The 16,840-nt window shown below is 45.7% G+C and overlaps 1 protein-coding gene across 13 annotated transcripts in view; it reads left to right on the top strand.

Annotated features, from left to right (window-relative positions):
- Positions 1 to 1,654: 1,654 nt before the first annotated feature.
- The window catches only part of CNTN6 (contactin 6), a 470,116-nt gene continuing 454,930 nt past the window's right edge, over positions 1,655 to 16,840 (top strand). For 10 of the 13 annotated variants that reach the window (XR_011379688.1, XM_051831866.2, XM_070051245.1 and 7 more), the window contains exons 1-2: positions 1,655 to 2,054; positions 5,424 to 5,536. The gene's annotated coding sequence lies outside the window, so the exon portion shown is untranslated. The other 3 variants (XM_051831862.2, XM_051831861.2, XM_051831858.2) reach the window with 3 other exon arrangements.

The raw sequence follows: 16,840 nt of genomic DNA, 5'->3' as shown, positions 1-16,840 counted from the left end.
CACAGTGCTGACCTTAGAGATAATATCTCCTTAAACTGCCCGAGGAAGTTGTGAGATACAGCTGAAGCTCTGTAGCAAATGTTGCAAGCCCATAGCCTTTTCCAGGCGCGAGGCAGTGCAGCCGTCAGGGAGAGGCGGTGTGCAAGCCAGGACCCGTGACCCCGGGCCTGTGAGCCAGGCTGGCCCTGTTGCTGAGGTGAGGCTACCGGAAAGCAAGGGCCGACCGTGTCCCCTTTCTGATCTGCGATGTCTTCCATAGATACTCATGACCTGTTGCTAGGGAGAGTGTACGACACCTGCGCGGTGGTGACGGCTCTCACCGTAAGATGATGTCCTGGAGGCCCAGCACGGTGAACTGTCTGCACGCTGTGCGTGTCCTGTGACTGCACCGCGCGCCTGACGCTGCTCCCGGGGGCGGCTGTCTGCAATCGGCAGAGTCTACCTGAAGTCGGTTCAGTCTAGGAAAACCGGCCTCTTCCAGGCTTCGAGACGACTCCTGACGAGCCTCCTGGGACGCGCTCGCCCCGGGAGAGGCTGTGACCGGGGCCGAGGCCGCCATGCGCCTGTGCGGGGCGCACGAGCCGGAGGACCAGCCGGGGCCCGCGCGAGCCCTACCCTGGAGCACCGGGGACGGAGCTGGGGGCCGCGGGAGGACCCTCAAGGCTGGGGGCCGCCACCGGGCGCCCGGGGCAGCCCCGTCCCACTCAGGAGCCAGGATCTCGCTCTGATTTCCACTGCACACGGCGTACGCGCAGGACAGGGACGTGGACCCTGTCAGGGTGGAAAATCAGGTCTGGGTTCGGCCTAGAGCGGTGAGGACCCCGCGCCCAGACTCCGCGCGCCTCGCGTGATGCACACGCAGGGCACCCCGCGGCCGCGATTTACGTGCTGCCCGCTGCGCTTGGGCGCACGCTCCCGTGCCTCCGCTGGGCTCCGCACGCGCTCAGCGCTCCTGCACACTGCGCACGCGCACAGCCTGTGCGGCCCGCCTGCGCGCTCCCGTGCCTCCGCTTGGCTCCGCACGCGCTCGCTCGTGCACACTGCGCACGCGCACAGCCCGTGCCCGCCGCCTGCGCGCTCCCGTGCCTCCGCACGCGCTCAGCGCTCGTGCACACTGCGCACGCGCACAGCCTGTGCCCGCCTGCGCGCTCCCGCGCCTCGCGCCCGCCCCCGGGCCTGCGTTTCCGGGAGGAGGGGCTGTTTCGCTGTTCTGTGACTGGTGCCCGTGTTGTCCTGGTAGCTAGTGCGCGCTGTCAGGCGGGAGCGCTGAGGTCGTGCGCGTTCCGGAGTCAGCCGGGCAAAGCCGGCCGCAGCCGGCCGCTGACGCGGAGGGAGCGCGCGGGCCGGCGCCTACAAACGGCCGCCCTGCGCATTTCCGCCCCGCAGCCCTCAGAACGCAGATGGAGCCCAACAATGGCGTATCTCCCTGCTGGGGAGCACTTCACCGCCGGCTCTCGGGCTCTGCGCCCGGCACTCGGGACTCTGCACCCGGCTCCCGGGGCTCTGCGCCCAGCACTCGGTACTCTGCACCCGGCTCCCGGGGTCCTGCGCTCGGCACTCGGGGCTCTGCACCCAGCTCCCGGGGCTCTGCGCCCGGCACTCGGGGTCCTGAGCTCTGCACTCGGGAGTCCTGAGCCGACTCCCGGCTCTCGGGGCTCTGCACCCGGCACTCGGGGCTCTGCGCCCGGCTCCCTGGGCTCTGCGCCCGGCACTCCCATCACCACCGGTCGAGGCTTGCGGCCCGCCATGTGGAGCTCTGCTCCCAGGACTGGAGCTTCGGCGCCCGCCATAAGGTGCCGTCACGGTCACTCGAGCCCCTGCGCCCGCCATTCGGTCCCTTCCCGCGCCAGGCCCCAGGGTCTCTGCGCGCCATGCGGTGCTGAGCTTCCGTCTCCTGTGTTGGATGCGCTTCCCGGACCGCGCTCAGGGCGGCTGGCCCGTCCTGCGGAGAGGGCCGCACGCGTCCCTGGTCGCCGAGCAGGCGCTGCCTGACCCTGGCGCGCTCTGGCCCGGAGGGCGCGTGTTCACGCGGCGAGGGCCTAGGGTGCCTCTCGGTGAGTCGCTCGGTGTTCGCCTCGTGGCTTAGCCTCACGGTTTTATTTAACGTGGAAGAGCACCTCAGCTCACCTCACGCGGAAGAGCCGTCGAGGGGGTTCCTTCCGGTCCGCTGATGTTTGGGACGGTGAGATCCTCAGCCAAGTTCACAGTGAGCACTTCCCAGGGAAATAAGAGAGCCGAATCTGCACATTTCCAAGGCCAGGACAGGCAGTGTTGATCCCGGATGTGTTTGTGCCGTATGGTGAGCAGATATCGACACATTTTCCATAAAACATCTCCTGAGGTGGACTGCAGTGGCGCGAAGTGAAATCCAGTCTTAATCCTGCAGTGCACCTCGTGTGGATGACAAGTCATTCAGCCCCCGGCAGTCATGTTAGTACTCCGAAATCCTTCCGATTGCGTTACTGTTAGAAACACACGGTTAGGAGGCCCCATTATGGACGTTGTGTTCATTTCTAATTTTTGTGTGTGTGTTCCTAGAACATTTTAAAAGATAATGAGACCATTTCATTTATGGTACTCTGTAATAAATTTACATAATGAAACGAAGATCTAGTTTGACTTAAGGAAATTTTAAATACGGTGTGAAGGTTTTATTTTGAACTTAAAGCAATATACATTTCAAACAGTTCAACAATGCAGAGTTGAAAAAGATCTACTTTCTTTGCTCCACACCTAAACTCTTTTTTTTTTTTTTTAAGATTTTATTTATCTGAGAGAGAGAGATACAGGCAGCCAGAGGGAGACAGAGGAAGGCCTTCCATCTGCTGGTTCACTCCCCAGATGACTGCAATGGCCGAAGCTGAGCCGATCCAAAACTAGGAGCTTTTTAGGTGTCTCCCTCCTAGGGTGCAGGGACTCAAGCTCTTGGGCGTCTTCCACTGCTTTCCCAGACCATAAGCAGCGAGCTGGATTGGAAGAGGAGCAGCTGAACCGGAGCTGTTGGAGGCTCAGCCTAGGAGGCCACAGCGCCAGGCCGCACACCTGAACACATAAACTCTTCAATTTGGCACTTGACTAGTGTTGTCAGATTGACAAAGCTGTTGCAACTTATTGTGCTTCCAGTAACATTCTTTTCTACCTTTTAAAAATATTTACACATAAGAGTAAAAATACTAAAGTTACTAGTCTGCAACTTGCTTTTATTATTTAACTTATTTTATTACAGTTTTCTAGGTTACTACTTATAGCTTCTATATGAAAAGCATAGTTGGTGTTTATTAGAAATATGTGAATATTTCAAAAAATTTGAAAAGGTAATTAAGAGGTAAGTTTCTTTTGATGCAAAAAAATGAAATCGATGCACATGAGAGTTCTTCATAAACAACATTGGTTTCACAAATTTTTTTGTATCAAAGCAAACATATCTTTTAATTACTTTTCCCACAGTCTTTTAGAAGTGCTTTTATTTGTGCAATAATTTGCTGAATAATTTCCTGCTCAAAATATTTAAATAATTATCAACAAAAATGCTACAGCAAAACTCCTTTACACACACCAGTGGCCTTAGAGCACGTATGGTTTCGTTTCTTGTCAGAGAAGAAGAATCGGGCATTATTGTATATCAGGCTAAGCTGCCGCCTTGAGATGCCTGATTGAAATTGCAGTTCCTGTGCTTCTGACCCAGCTTCCTGATAATGTGCACCTTGGAAGGGAGGGTGTGATGCCCAAGTGCTTGAGCCCTACCACCCTGTCTGCTAGACCTGGATGAAGTTCCGGGGCCCCAGCCTAGGCATTACAGACATTTAGGAAGTCAACAAGCAGTTAGAAGCTCTCTCTTCCTCCCTCCCTCTCTCTCATATCTGTCTCTGTCTTTCAAGAAGATGGAAAAATAAATAGGTAAACAGTAAGAATAAGAATGTGATATAATTTACCAGTGTATAGACAGAAAATAAGAGCACCCTCTTTGAGAATGCACTTTCACTTTTCTTCCCTCCTCTCTGCTTCCCTCCTCTGCCCCTCTCCTCCCTTCTCCCCCACCCTCCCTGCCTTCCTTCCATCTTTTTTTATTTTTCCTCCCTCTGTCTTTTCATACTCCTTCCTTCCTTTCCTGCATTCTCCCATTTTTCTTTCTTAGGTTCCATGCATCTCTTCTATGTTTCTCTTTTGCATTTTATTTTATGTAGCTACAAAAAGTTACTTTTCCAAATTATGAAAATCCAGATGTTCTTCTGCTTACTAAGTAGAGAAGGGCAGTGTCGAACATAAAATGCTTGCTTGCTATTGATTTTTCACATTGACACTTAGACTTGGAGCTCTGCTCCCAGGACTGGAGCTTCGGCGCCCGCCATAAGGTGCCGTCATGGTCACTCGAGCCCCTGCACCCGCCATTCGGTCCCTTCCCGCGCCAGGCCCCAGGGTCTCTGCGCGCCGTGCGGTGCTGAGCTTCCGTCTCCTGTCTTGGGTGCGCTTCCCGGACAGCGCATCCAGCGTTAGCAGGCTGAGGAAACGATCCTCCACGCGGAAAGCGCACACGTGTCTTTCCTGGTGGTGATGTCCTGGGCTGCTGAGGCAGTGAAGGGAACACAAGTTTGTGTGAGGACTGCTGTGCTGGCCCCATTCTATGTGTCATAGTAGACAATTTGTTCAGTTCTCGTATCTCACTAAAAGAAGATGAAACTATCATGATAGTGCTGCTAAGTGGAAATTAGGTAACATATGTCACACGCATATAAAAATGCGTTGGATTGAGCCAAAGTTCCGAGAACTCAAAATTTGAGGAAGCATGAAAGCCGTCTTGCCATTCTTTCCATTATAGATGCCTCTGCATGCTTTAGCTTGATGCCTGTCCATCATTGCCTCTCTGAGCTTGTATAACGTAAGGAAATCTGTTTGCTGTCTCCCTTCCCAACCACTATAACAAATCACTCCAGGTTTCATGATATGACTGCATACTGGGAAGTTTTCTTTCAGGCCTTTCAGCAGTCATTTGAAGAGGTGGAATGGAGCTTACGCATTAGGGACTGTCTCAGAGGCCCACAATAGCAGTAGCTTTAAAATTAGACATGTGAGGCTCAAGACCCAAAGCTATTCGCCTTTATGGGGGCATAAAGTTGCTGCTGGGGAATCCATTCAGTTTACCAAATTGTAGACCAAAATTTTGTTTTGTGAGCAAAGGGACTTGGGGGCGTTAAGGGATATTTCTAGGTTTGCTGGTGAATTAAACTTCTTTGCTTTGAGGATATTTCTTGTTAAAGAAGTAGAAGTCACTCTTTAAGATCTGTGCATTCTTCTCTACTAAAAACTAATATGGACACCTTATTAAATGTTTAAAGTTCCTTTCTTATTAAGTAGATTTTTTTACATGAGTACAACTGATATACTCAGACCCTAGTAGTCTCATAATCTTTTCATTGCCATTACAGTATGGCAAAGAAGTCAGAGGGCAAACTGCACGTTGAACCCTGGAGATGTCGGATTAGAGGCAACACCTGCCAGTGGTTTCATCTGAGCAGAGAATCTTCCTCGCTGCTAAAATGTGAGTTCTTGGTTTTCAAAACTAAGAGTAGGCGGCCATTGGAGGGTGAACCAACGGCAAAGGAAGACCTTTCTCTCTGTCTCTCTCTCTCTCTCTCACTGTCCACTCTGCCTGTCAAAAAAAAAAAAAAAAAAAAAGAGTAGCTTTTGTGAACAAGCTGGGAATCTCAGTTGAAAGAATTTCATAGTTTGAGATATTTTCTTCCTGGTATTAGTAACATTTTGTGTATAATTTACATTTAGTCTAATCAAGAATCAAGTGATTTTTCTGTAAAAGGTTGCACACTTTGAACTTTTTTGGCTTTATGGGCGAGCAAATTTAGCCACACTAATCAGAAACAGACCAATACTGCTGACAAAGTGGAGAATTTTGGAATCTAATATTGAGCCTCAGAGCTGGACTCTTGGCTTAAATAATACATTTCTAAATTATGGCTAGTAAAAATAATACTAAAGTGAGTTTTTTCTTCTGTAACAGGAAAACTTTGGTGGTTATGAGGAACTAAATATAAAGCAGGCCACAAACATGTTTAAGGGGAAAATGACAGTAGTATGTGCTAAAGTGTCTGTGTGAGACTTGAGTCTGCAATGCAAACTTTCGGTCTGCCTGACACATGCCACCAGCTCCCAGCTGTGATCGCAAATGGAACTGTCGCTCCCCCTCTTCGCGGAGGAACGACACAGGACCCTGAGCTGTTCTTTTGTCTGCTCGGCCCTCCCCGGGTTTGCTGCTGGTTCTTCCCGGGTTGGCTACCGACCCTTCCACCTCCGTGGAAGGGCGGTTCCCCCTGCCACTTTCCCCACTTCCGCGGGGGAGCTGCACACTGCCGGCCGGCTCTCTCAGGGGCTGCTCAGATGTTCCTTCAGATAGACGTTCCTGGTGCATGTTGTCTCTCTCCTCCTTTATAGTCCTCTTCCACCAATCCCAACTCTGCTACCCACACGCCGAGTACGCTGCTCTCCTGCAATCAGGAGCAGGATCAGCTTCTGCAAGTCATCACTCAAGTTGGCAAGAGGCAGCTGCATAGAAGTTGTTACTCCCTTCTCAGCGCCGTATTGTGGGAGAGCAGATGCATAGAATAAGTCTTAATTCCAGTAACAGTCTAGTCCGAGTTGCTCCCCACAGGAACCTCCAAAGCAAGATGGGGGTGGAGGTTGTGGACACAGCTGAAATGCTGAAATGGCTCTGGGTCACTGGTATGCCATCCCTGAGGGACAGGGCAGTGGCTTTACTGCGAAGGCACGCTGGGGCATTCTTGCTGGCTCAGCAGAGCTGCCCTTGCAAGCTGCAAGGAATGCGATCCTGTTCTGCTGACTCTGCTGTCCATAAAGCTTTGAAGTTTACGCCGACCTCCTCAGTGTGGAGTGTCAGCCCAGGCCTGCACTCCTGACATAGGAAGAGCTAGTTAACAATTGAGCGTTTTTCTATGATGGATGCTTAAGATGTTTCCTCTTTTGCATTACGTATCATAAGACCTTTGGGATACATTGCGACCTGCTTGAATGTTTTCTCTTCACTGCATTCAGTGCTGTGGTCAGCAGGAGAATTGGGTGTTCATTTTGAAAAAAAAAAAAAAATCTATTTGTTTCTTGCCAAAGCTGTTCAATTTTAGCCTTTGGCTGTGAGAATTTTATCAGAAGTATTTGTGATTCAGAGCATCATACATTTTATTTTGCAATTCCTTATAACAACCAGCCCTTGGGAAAACATGACAGTGAACAACCTATAATTTTACAAATTAAAAATGTTTTTTGACCTATTATTGAAAGGAAAAAGTAATCAGTGACTTCTCTGTGGACATAGACTCTAATGGTTTGAAACCTCAGCAGTTGTTTAAAATGCTGTTTATTTGTAATGATCAAGCACTTCTTAGACATTTTTTCTTTCAGTGATTTTTGAAGCATTATCCTTAGACTCCCTGCATAATTATGGGTCAGAAATGTCTGGAATTACTGGTGATAGAATCCAAGGCTCTGCATTTTTCCTAAGCTTCCTAAGTAATTATGTGATATAGACTAAAGTTTGAACTATGCTATTCAGAACCTCAATTTTACATAAAATTATGATCGTGAGAAAATAGATGTGTTGTGTTTTTTCCCCAACAATCTGAAAAGTTATTAGTGGAACTTGAAGGAGAATTCAGGTCTCTTTACTCCAAAGATGGTTTCTAGAGCCAGTGTGAATTTGATCTCAATCGATTCTTCTTCCTACAGAACTCATAGGAAATGAATTTCATAATTAAAGAATTCTTGACATTCTTAGGATAAAATTAACATTTTCACAATTTTTCATTCTTAGGCTTATGTCTCACCTTTTTAAACAAACCTTTTCCTGACTAAGTCTAATTTCTCTTTATTTTGTGTGAAACAGTTCTGCATTTTGATTTCTGATTGGGTGTTCCATTCTCAAGACTGTGTGTTTTGTTTCATTTGTGTGTTTCCCATTGGTTTTCATCAAGATAAGGCTGCAGTTGCAAATGAATGAGCCAGAGTCCCAGCCCATCACAACAAAGGCTTATTTTTCACACACACACATTGCATGTCCAGCTTGGTTCAGCATAGAGCTCTGCTTTATTCTGGTGCTGTCAGTGTTTTACTTGTATAGAAAATATTTCTTGTTCTTCCCCCTTACACATATGGTAGGATTACACAATGAGTTTCTTTATGGTTGCATTGTGCCTTGTGACTACTTCTTCTCAGTAACTTGTAAGTGGCAGTTGCAGCCATGGCAGTGGAACAGTTCCTTGTTGATGTGGGAACTGTGACATCTCTCTGGCATGGCAGCTGGGAGCATTGAAGATGGTGCCTGGTCCCTTGGCATGGGTCCCTGAAGCACCAGGACCAACAGAGCATTGCTGCAGACTCATAAGTGATACCTTGCAAAAGAGAAAAATGAACTTTTGTTATTTTGTCCTCTGAGATGTTTGAAATTGTTTGGAACCTTGGTATCAGATGGACTCTTTTGGCCACCTGCATAACAGTCAGAGAACCAGCCTGGAGGAAGCTGTGCCTACTGGCACGTGTGGCAAGTGTAGCATGTGGCCTCTTGATCACTAGTGACATGGAATATAGGTGTACACAGCCTTTCGCTGCTCAGCCCAACAATGGCACCAGCCATTTTCCCTCAGAGTCCATTAGCCAGGGCTGGTTCCTTGATGCTGACATACCACAAGGAGGGCAGCAGGCGTAGAGAGAGAAGAACTTGATATGCTGAACTCAGTCATGAGTGAGACACATCGTTCTTGTTCTTAGGAGTTTTTCCATGATGCACTACTTAGAAGTAGACATAATGACTAGTGGACTTCACATAGCATCGAGAAGCCATAATGGAATTGTGGGGAGCAGCCCGGACTAGACTGAGTTACTGGAATTAAGACTTATTCTATGCATCTGCTCTCCCACAATATGGCGCTGGGAGAGAAGTAAACAGCTTCTGCACAGCTGCCTCCAGTTCAACCAATTAACTGTAGGACTTGCTCCTGATTGGAGAGCAGCGTACTCGGCGTGTGGGCAGCCGAGTTGGGATTGGCGGAGGAGGACTATAGGGGAGGAGAGAGACGGCATGCACCGGGAACATCTATGGGGAACATCTAAGGGAACCCGTGCAGCCCCCGAGAAAGCCGGCCGGCGGTGTGCCACTCCCCTGCGGAAGTGGGGAATGTGGCCAGGGGGAACTGCCCTTCCACGGAGGTGGAAGGGATAGTAGCCAACCCGGGAAGAACCAGCAGCAAACCCGGGGAGGGCCGAGCAGACGAAAGAACAGCGCAGGGTCCTGTGTCGTTCCTCCACGAAGACGGGGAGCGACAGGAATAGACAGGTAAATATGCATGTAACAAAATTTGTAGACCATAGGTTTAAAGATAGATTTTTAAAAACCTGACAAATATTTTTGCAGGTAGTGACAGAGGTTGATGTTGTTACTCAATAAGTTTTCCAAGCTAATTTTTTAAAACTGGAAACATCATCATTGAAAGACAGGGGTAGTCTGTGAATTCACAGTGTGAATACACAAACCCATAAACCTGAGAGGAAAATGTGTACTCTCAATATCCTCAAGGAATGCAATAAAACAATCAAGCATAGATCTAGCCCACCAGATTGGCCAAAGTATTTTAAAAGATGATAATTACAAGGCCAAGAGTTGAAAATCTACAATTAGTTTAGAGATCAATTGAATAAAACTTATGAAAATTAAAAATATACCAAGAGAAGTATTAAAAAGTATAAATGTGTATATATATTCACTGGAGCATCATTTCTAACATTTAAAAATTAGAGCTATACTTATAAATTGGGGATGGGTTTAGCATGTTATGGTATACACATGTAATGGAATTCTGTTACAGGCAGAAAATAAAAATAATGGAATTCTGCTCAGTAGGAAAATCTTGGGTGTGTACAAGGAAAGGAGAGTCCAGGAGGCAGTGGCATGGTCAGCTGGAGACAGCAGGATGAAGGAAGGGCAGTGGGAGTTAAGCGTTAAGTGGTTGGTAGGTAGAGCGAGAGTGTAGCTTTTACTATGACTGATATTTGAAGCCTTTTGATGGATTGGAACAAAAAAAGCAACAGTACTTTAAAAAATCAATTAAAATGATCTCTCTGCCTATTGTGTGGTGAATTGAATAAAATGCCAAGAAAAGAGGAAAGGAAACTGGGTGGGTAGCTTTTTTTTTTTAATTGACTTTTTTTTGAAAGTTTATTTTATTCATTTGAAAGAGTTAGAGAGGTAGAGACAGAGAGAGAGGTCTTCCATCCACTGGTTCACTCCCAGATGGCCACAACGGCCAGAGCTGCGCCGATCCGAAGCCAGGAGCTTTCTCCAGGTCACCCACACAGGTACAGGGACCCAAGGACCTGGACCATACTCCACTGCTATCCCCAGGACATAGCAGAGAGCTGGATTGGAAGAGGAGCAACTAGGAATAGAACCACCAGTGCCCATATGGGATACCGGCACTTCAGGCCAGGACATTAACCTGCTGTGCCACAGCGCCGGCCCCTTTAAATTGACTTGTAAAATTTTGTTTCGGGGGGGGGGTGGTGTGTGAGCATTTGCCATATTTCTCATTCACTTGTTTATTCCCCATATGTTTGTGAGCAAGGCACTCAATCCAGCTCTCCTACTTGCATTGTGGGGACACAACCACTTGAGCTATCACCTTCTGCCTTTATAGGTAGCCAATTCTCATGTAAAATAAGAGATGTCAGAGACTCAGAGCAGAGTGGTAGTGTTGAGAAATCTGGAATAATTTTAAGGTAAAATAATTAATAATTTGTAATGGATTAGATACAGTGAGTTAGAGAAAGACTGGAGTGAAATATGATTCCAAGACTGACCTAGTGAAAGGCTGTGTGGCAAGGGCTGAGAAAGGAGTAGTCTCTGGGAAGATCACAAATGTAATTAGGGCATGATGATGCTGAGTTGCCTATTTGACATCCAAGTCTGACTGAATGTGTGCATTTTGGAGTCGTGAGCACACAGATGATATTAAAGCATTTTTATAGTGATAAACCATGTGATCATCTGGACGGAGCAGTTACACAGAAAAGGCAGCCATCCACTGTGCCATGCTGAGATGAGCAGAATAAGCTAATAACAAAGAAAAGAAGCAAGTATGCAATTGCAAGGGTCATGCAGAATGGCACCTAGGAGCCAGTTGAGATATTTCATGGGGAGCTTGTGATAAGCTCTGTCAAATATGGATCAAGAGCAAGGAAGATGGCTGAAAACTGAAACCATGATCAGACAGCATGAAGATTACTGGTAGTCTTTGCATGAACATTTGGTGTTGTGTGAAAGTAAAGTGTAATTACAGTGGTTTTAAGAGAAAAGGAGATAATATGGAAAAGTGTTGGAAGAGGGTAGAGTCTTGGAATAGTAGATGGCAGGGCATATGGAGTGAAGGCTTCTATTGCTGTTTATAAATAATAGACATTTACAATGTGTGTGTGCTGAGGGCAGTGATCCAGTACAGAAGAAAATACCAGGATGCACGGGATAGAAGGAGCAGTGTGTGAGAGGGGGTGAGGGGAAGACTTTTTTTCCATTAATTTTTAGGTATAAGTGCAGCATTGTAGCTGAAGATTCAACAGGAGGGAACGAGATGTCCTGTTAGAGAAGGGTGATACAGTGGAAGAAGGAAGAGGAAAGGGACCGTGAACTAACTTGTGCAAAGTAATTTACATACTGCATCACTTAGTCTTTTTCCTTTTGGCTTTTTTTATTTTTAGAGCTATTTTGGATTCACAGTCCAATTAAACAGAAAGCGTAGACTCATTTTACCTATGCCCACACCACACATGTGAAGCCTCCCCCATGCATACATCATGCACGTGTTTTAAAACCTTTATCCACATAACAACATTATCTCAAGTCCACAGTTTACGTTAGTGTACATGAGGGTACAGTGCTGCTGCTGCACATTCTGCGAGCTTTGACACGGATCTACTACTGCAGCAGGTGCATTTCATTGTTCTAAGAATCCGATGCCTCCTATCTATTCACCATCCCCCCTTCTCCACCTAATGCCTGGAAACTATTGCTCTTGCCATTGTCTTGCAAATTTTAATTCTGTGTGGTACAGTACACACAATACAATATTTACTTTCTTAGCCATTTAAGTGTACAGTTCAGTGATATTGTCTAGTCATAATTTGTGCAACCATCCTGATCATCTACAGAACTCTCTTCATCTTATCTAACTGGAAGTCCAATATACACATTAAACTATATCTCCCATTCCCCTGTACTGCAGTTCTTGGCAAACACCCTTCTACTTTCTGAAGCACACTATACTGTTATTTTTGTGACTGACTTTTCACTTACCATAATTTACTCAATTTTCATCTATGTTATAGGAGATATAAGAATTTATTTCACTTTTAATAATGGATAATGTTTCATTGCATATATGTACTTTTTTATATCTAATTGAGTCTCTTTTAGACTGTGTATAGTTGGATCAATCTCTGTATTTCAGAAGTACTTAATCCATTGCATCCAAAGTAAGAGACAATTTGTGTCATTTACTCATTGTTCTCTATATTTCTTGTAGCTATATCTGTTCTTCATTTCCTGTATTATTTTATTCTGTGTTTAGTTTGCCTTTGGTAGTAAAATTTTAAAATTTACTTCTTATTTACTTTTGTGTATAGTCTGTAACTCTTTTCTTTGAGTTACCTTGCAAATTACATCTACTATCCTTAAGTTTAACATTCTAACTTAAATTTATATCAGCTTAAATAACATACAAAAACCAATTCTTTATAGCTCTGTTGAGGTCACTCTCAGTTGTTCGCATCAAAAGTTACATCTTCTTTATATAAAAATATGTACCCTAAAATAGAAGCATAAACTAACATTTTTTAAAAAGAGTTACTAATTTATTTTAAAGGTGGAGTGATAGAGAGGGAAGGCAGAAAGAGGGAAAGAGAGAGAGAGAGCGAGAGAGAGTCTGATTTGCTGGTAAACTTCCCAAATGCCTGGACCCTCCAAATCCTGGAATTTGGAATTCAATCCAGGTCTCCAAATGAGTGACAGAGTCTCAACTACTTGAGCCATCACCTAGTGCCCCCGAGAGAGTTCATTAGCAGAAAGCTGAAATTGGGAGCAGAGTCAAGACTTGAGGCTGTGCACTTTGATTTGGGATGTCGGTACCCAAGTGGTATCTTATCTGTTAGGGAAAATACATGTCGCTGTTATTAAATAATATTAGCATTTATAATTTTTGTGTTTTTACCTGTACTGAGATACTTATTTCTTAACTTGACTTTGAATTACTGGTTAGTGTCCTTCATTTCACCTCGCAAGATTCAGTAAGGCATTTATTACAGTGTAATTCTAGGGGGGAAAAACTAGTTTTTTTATAGCTGGAAATGTCTTACTGTCTCCCTAATTTTATGGACGGATTTGCAAAATACTCCACTGACAGTTTTTTCTTTCTGTCTATACATACATATATATAGTTTTTATTCTATTTTTCTCTTGTAAAATTTTTAATTTTGACAGCCTTGGTATAGTTTGTAGATACAATTCTAAGAGTACAATGCTATCCCCTCCCCCTTTCCCTCATTGCTCTCTCTCTCCCACCCTTTGGTTTAAATGTATCATTTAACCTTCTTCTGGCCCATAAAGTTTCCCATAGGAAATCTGCTGATAACCTCATTGTGGATCCTTTGTATGTGGTAAGTCACTCTTGTTTAGCTACTTTCAAGATTCTTTGTGTCTTCAAAGATTGGTTGTAGTATGTTTTGATTTGGGTCACTAGGTTCATCTTGGAGTTTTTTTTTTTTTTTTCCAGCTTCTTGGCTTCTTGTATTCATGATTTTCATCAAATTCAGAAGATTTTAACAGTTATTTCTTCAACTATTCTCTCTGACCCTTTTCTCTATCTTTGCATTTTTTTTTAAGTTTAATTCCATCCACAGCCCCAGCTGCCCTGTGACAGGGCATAGCACATTCCCAAGATCCAAGCACTAGGATGTGGACATCATTTCTTGGCAGCAGACATTATTCCGCCTATCACACCTCACTTCTGGGTGCTTACAGTTTTTTTTTTTTTTTTTTTAGATTTATCCATTTATCCAAAAGTCAGAGTTACACAGAGAGAGGAGAAGCAGAGAGAGAGAGAGAGAGAGAGAGAGACACTTCCATCCGATGGTTCATTCCCCAATTGGCCATGACGGCCGGAGCTGTGCCGATCTGAAGCCAGGAGCCAGGAGCTTCTTCCAGGTCTCTCACACGGGTGCAGGGGCTCAAGGTGTTGGGCCATCTTCCACTGCTATCCCAGGCCACAGCAGAGAGCTGGATTGGACGTGGAGTAGCTGGGACTGGAACTGGCACCCATATGGGATGCTGGAGCTTCAGGCCAGGGCATTAACACGCTGTGCCACAGCGCTGGCCCCTACCTTTGCATTTTGGACTCTCACAGTGTCCAGGTTGGTCTTCCTGATGAGTTCACAAAGAAATGTTTGACTTTATTTTCTTCAACAGGTTTTTCTTTCTGTTACTCATACTCAGTGATTTCCACTGTCCTCTTCACATTTGCTGATGCTTTCGCCAGTTTGAATCTGCCTTTGAATCTGTCTAGTGACTTCTAAAGTCTCAGATAGTACTATTTTTCAACTCCAGAATTTATTTTGTTTTTATTTGTAGGTTTTCTATCCCTTTATAGACAATCCAGTTTTGTTCATGTATAGTTTTCTTGACCTTCTCCACATCATCCTTTGCTTCTCTGAGCATCCATATGACAGTCATTTTAAAGTTTTATCTATGGATCAGTCATCAGGCATTTTTAAAGTACAGTGCCTGGCTCAAATTTTTTCCTTTGGATGAATCATAGATTTTTTTTTATTTACTTAAGAGACATAGTTAAGAGAGAGGGAAGGAGAAATAGAGAGAGAGAGATCTTCCATCTGCTGGTTCACTCCCCAAATGGTCTCAATGGCCAGTGCTGGACTGATCTGAAGCCAGGAGCCAGGAGGTTCTTCTGGGTCTTCTACACAAGGGCAGGGGCCCAAGCACTTGGGCCATCTTCTACTGCTTTTCCAGGTCATAGCAGAGAGCTGGATCGGAAGATGAGCAGCCAGTACTCCAACTAGCATCCATACGGATGCTGGCACTACAGGCAGAGGCTTACCCTACTACGCAATAGTGCCGACCTCGATTTTTTTCTTATTAAAAACTGTACTTGAGAATGTAACAATGGAATATGGAAATAATGGAATAATAATGGAATAATGGAAATCAGACTCTCCCTCTTCAGTCCAAGCTGTGTCCTTATGGAAGCTAAATATTTGAGACGATCCGAGAAGAGATTGATAATATGAGGTAATTTGCTGGAGAAAAGAATTTTAGGAAGCACAGAAAGAGCAAAACAGATTTACAAGTCAAGGGGAGTGGGTGGTGGGACCAAACCAAGTTCTTCAGTGCCAGAAGAGAAGAGCCTTGCCAGAAAGGCTTCTTGGCCAGCGCTGCGGCTCACTTGGCTAATCCTCCGCCTGTGCCGCTGGTACTCCGGGTTCTAGTCCCGGTTGGGGCGCTGGGTTCTGTTCCGGTCGCTCCTCTTCCAGTCCAGCTCTCTGCTGTGGCCTGGGAGTGCAGTGGAGGATGACCCAAGTGCTTGGGCCCTGCACCCCATGGGAGACCAGGAGAAGCACCTGGCTCCTGGCTTCCATTTGGGGGGCGGTGAACCACCGGAAGGAAGACCTTTCTCTCTGTCTCTGTCTCTCTCTCTAACTCTGCCTGTCAAAAGCAAAAACAAAAACAAAAGAAAGAAAGAAAGGCTTCCCTAAGGCACTTCCAGAAATAGAGTGAGCGCTGCTGTTGACAAGCACTGGTGGTCTGTGAAACAGACTGCAGGGCGGAGTCATGCTGGAGGAGGGGTCAGTGGAGTCACTGGGAGCACTCACTGAGCTGGGCTCCTCTCTAGGTCTGTGAGAAGCTTTGGAAAGAGACTGTTGCCGGAGGCTGTGCATATTCATAGTATGGATCGTTCTCTCAGGGGCCAGCGCCTTGGCGCCACTGGGTTAATCCTCCGCCTGTGGCACGGCATCCCATATGGGCGCCGGTTCTGGACCCGGTTGCTCCTCTTTCAGTCCAGCTCTCTGCTGTGGCAGCTGGGATAGCAGAAGATGGTCCAAGTGCTTGGGCCCCTGCACCCATATGGGAGATCAGGAAGAAGCTCCTGGCTCCTGGCTTCAGATCGGCACAGCTCCGGCCGTTGTGGCCATTTGGGGAGTGAACCAGTGGAAGGAAGACCTTTCTCACTATCTGTTAAGTCTACCTGTCCAAAAAAAAAAAATTGCTTCTCTCAGTATGATGGGTTATACAGGATTCCAACAGTCTCATTTTACTTAATATTTTAAATAGTTATTAATGTTTTGTATTATAGTGAGATATATCGTGTGTGTGTTCTCACTTTTAAACTTACAAGAAAATACTGGTCTGGAATCAGGAAGATATGGTAAGTGCTTGAATTGTCTAATAAGGAAGAAATCCTTACATCTCTATTTTACTTCAGCTGCTTGCAATTACTTAGCTAAAGTAAACCCATGTTCACAGAGAAAATTATAATCATTTTGCATAAAGTTGTTAAAATCTGATGGAACAGATTCTAAGAATCATATTTATTGATGTATGAGCAACTAACCTCCAAGCAGATGCCTTCATCTGATTTTCTATAATGTCTAGATAGTCTTAGGAAGATCTACTGTTTTTACAAGTTACATAGTGACTCCCTCTGAATACAGTCACCTACACCAAAGCTTTATTTCCTACATGACTTATAACGCCTCTGACCTGGGA

Source organism: Oryctolagus cuniculus, chromosome 10 (genome assembly GCF_964237555.1).
Source record: "Oryctolagus cuniculus chromosome 10, mOryCun1.1, whole genome shotgun sequence".
NCBI classification, from domain to species: domain Eukaryota; kingdom Metazoa; phylum Chordata; class Mammalia; order Lagomorpha; family Leporidae; genus Oryctolagus; species Oryctolagus cuniculus.
The sequence above is the reverse complement of the archived record's forward strand: the minus strand, read 5'-3'. Positions and strand labels throughout refer to the sequence as shown.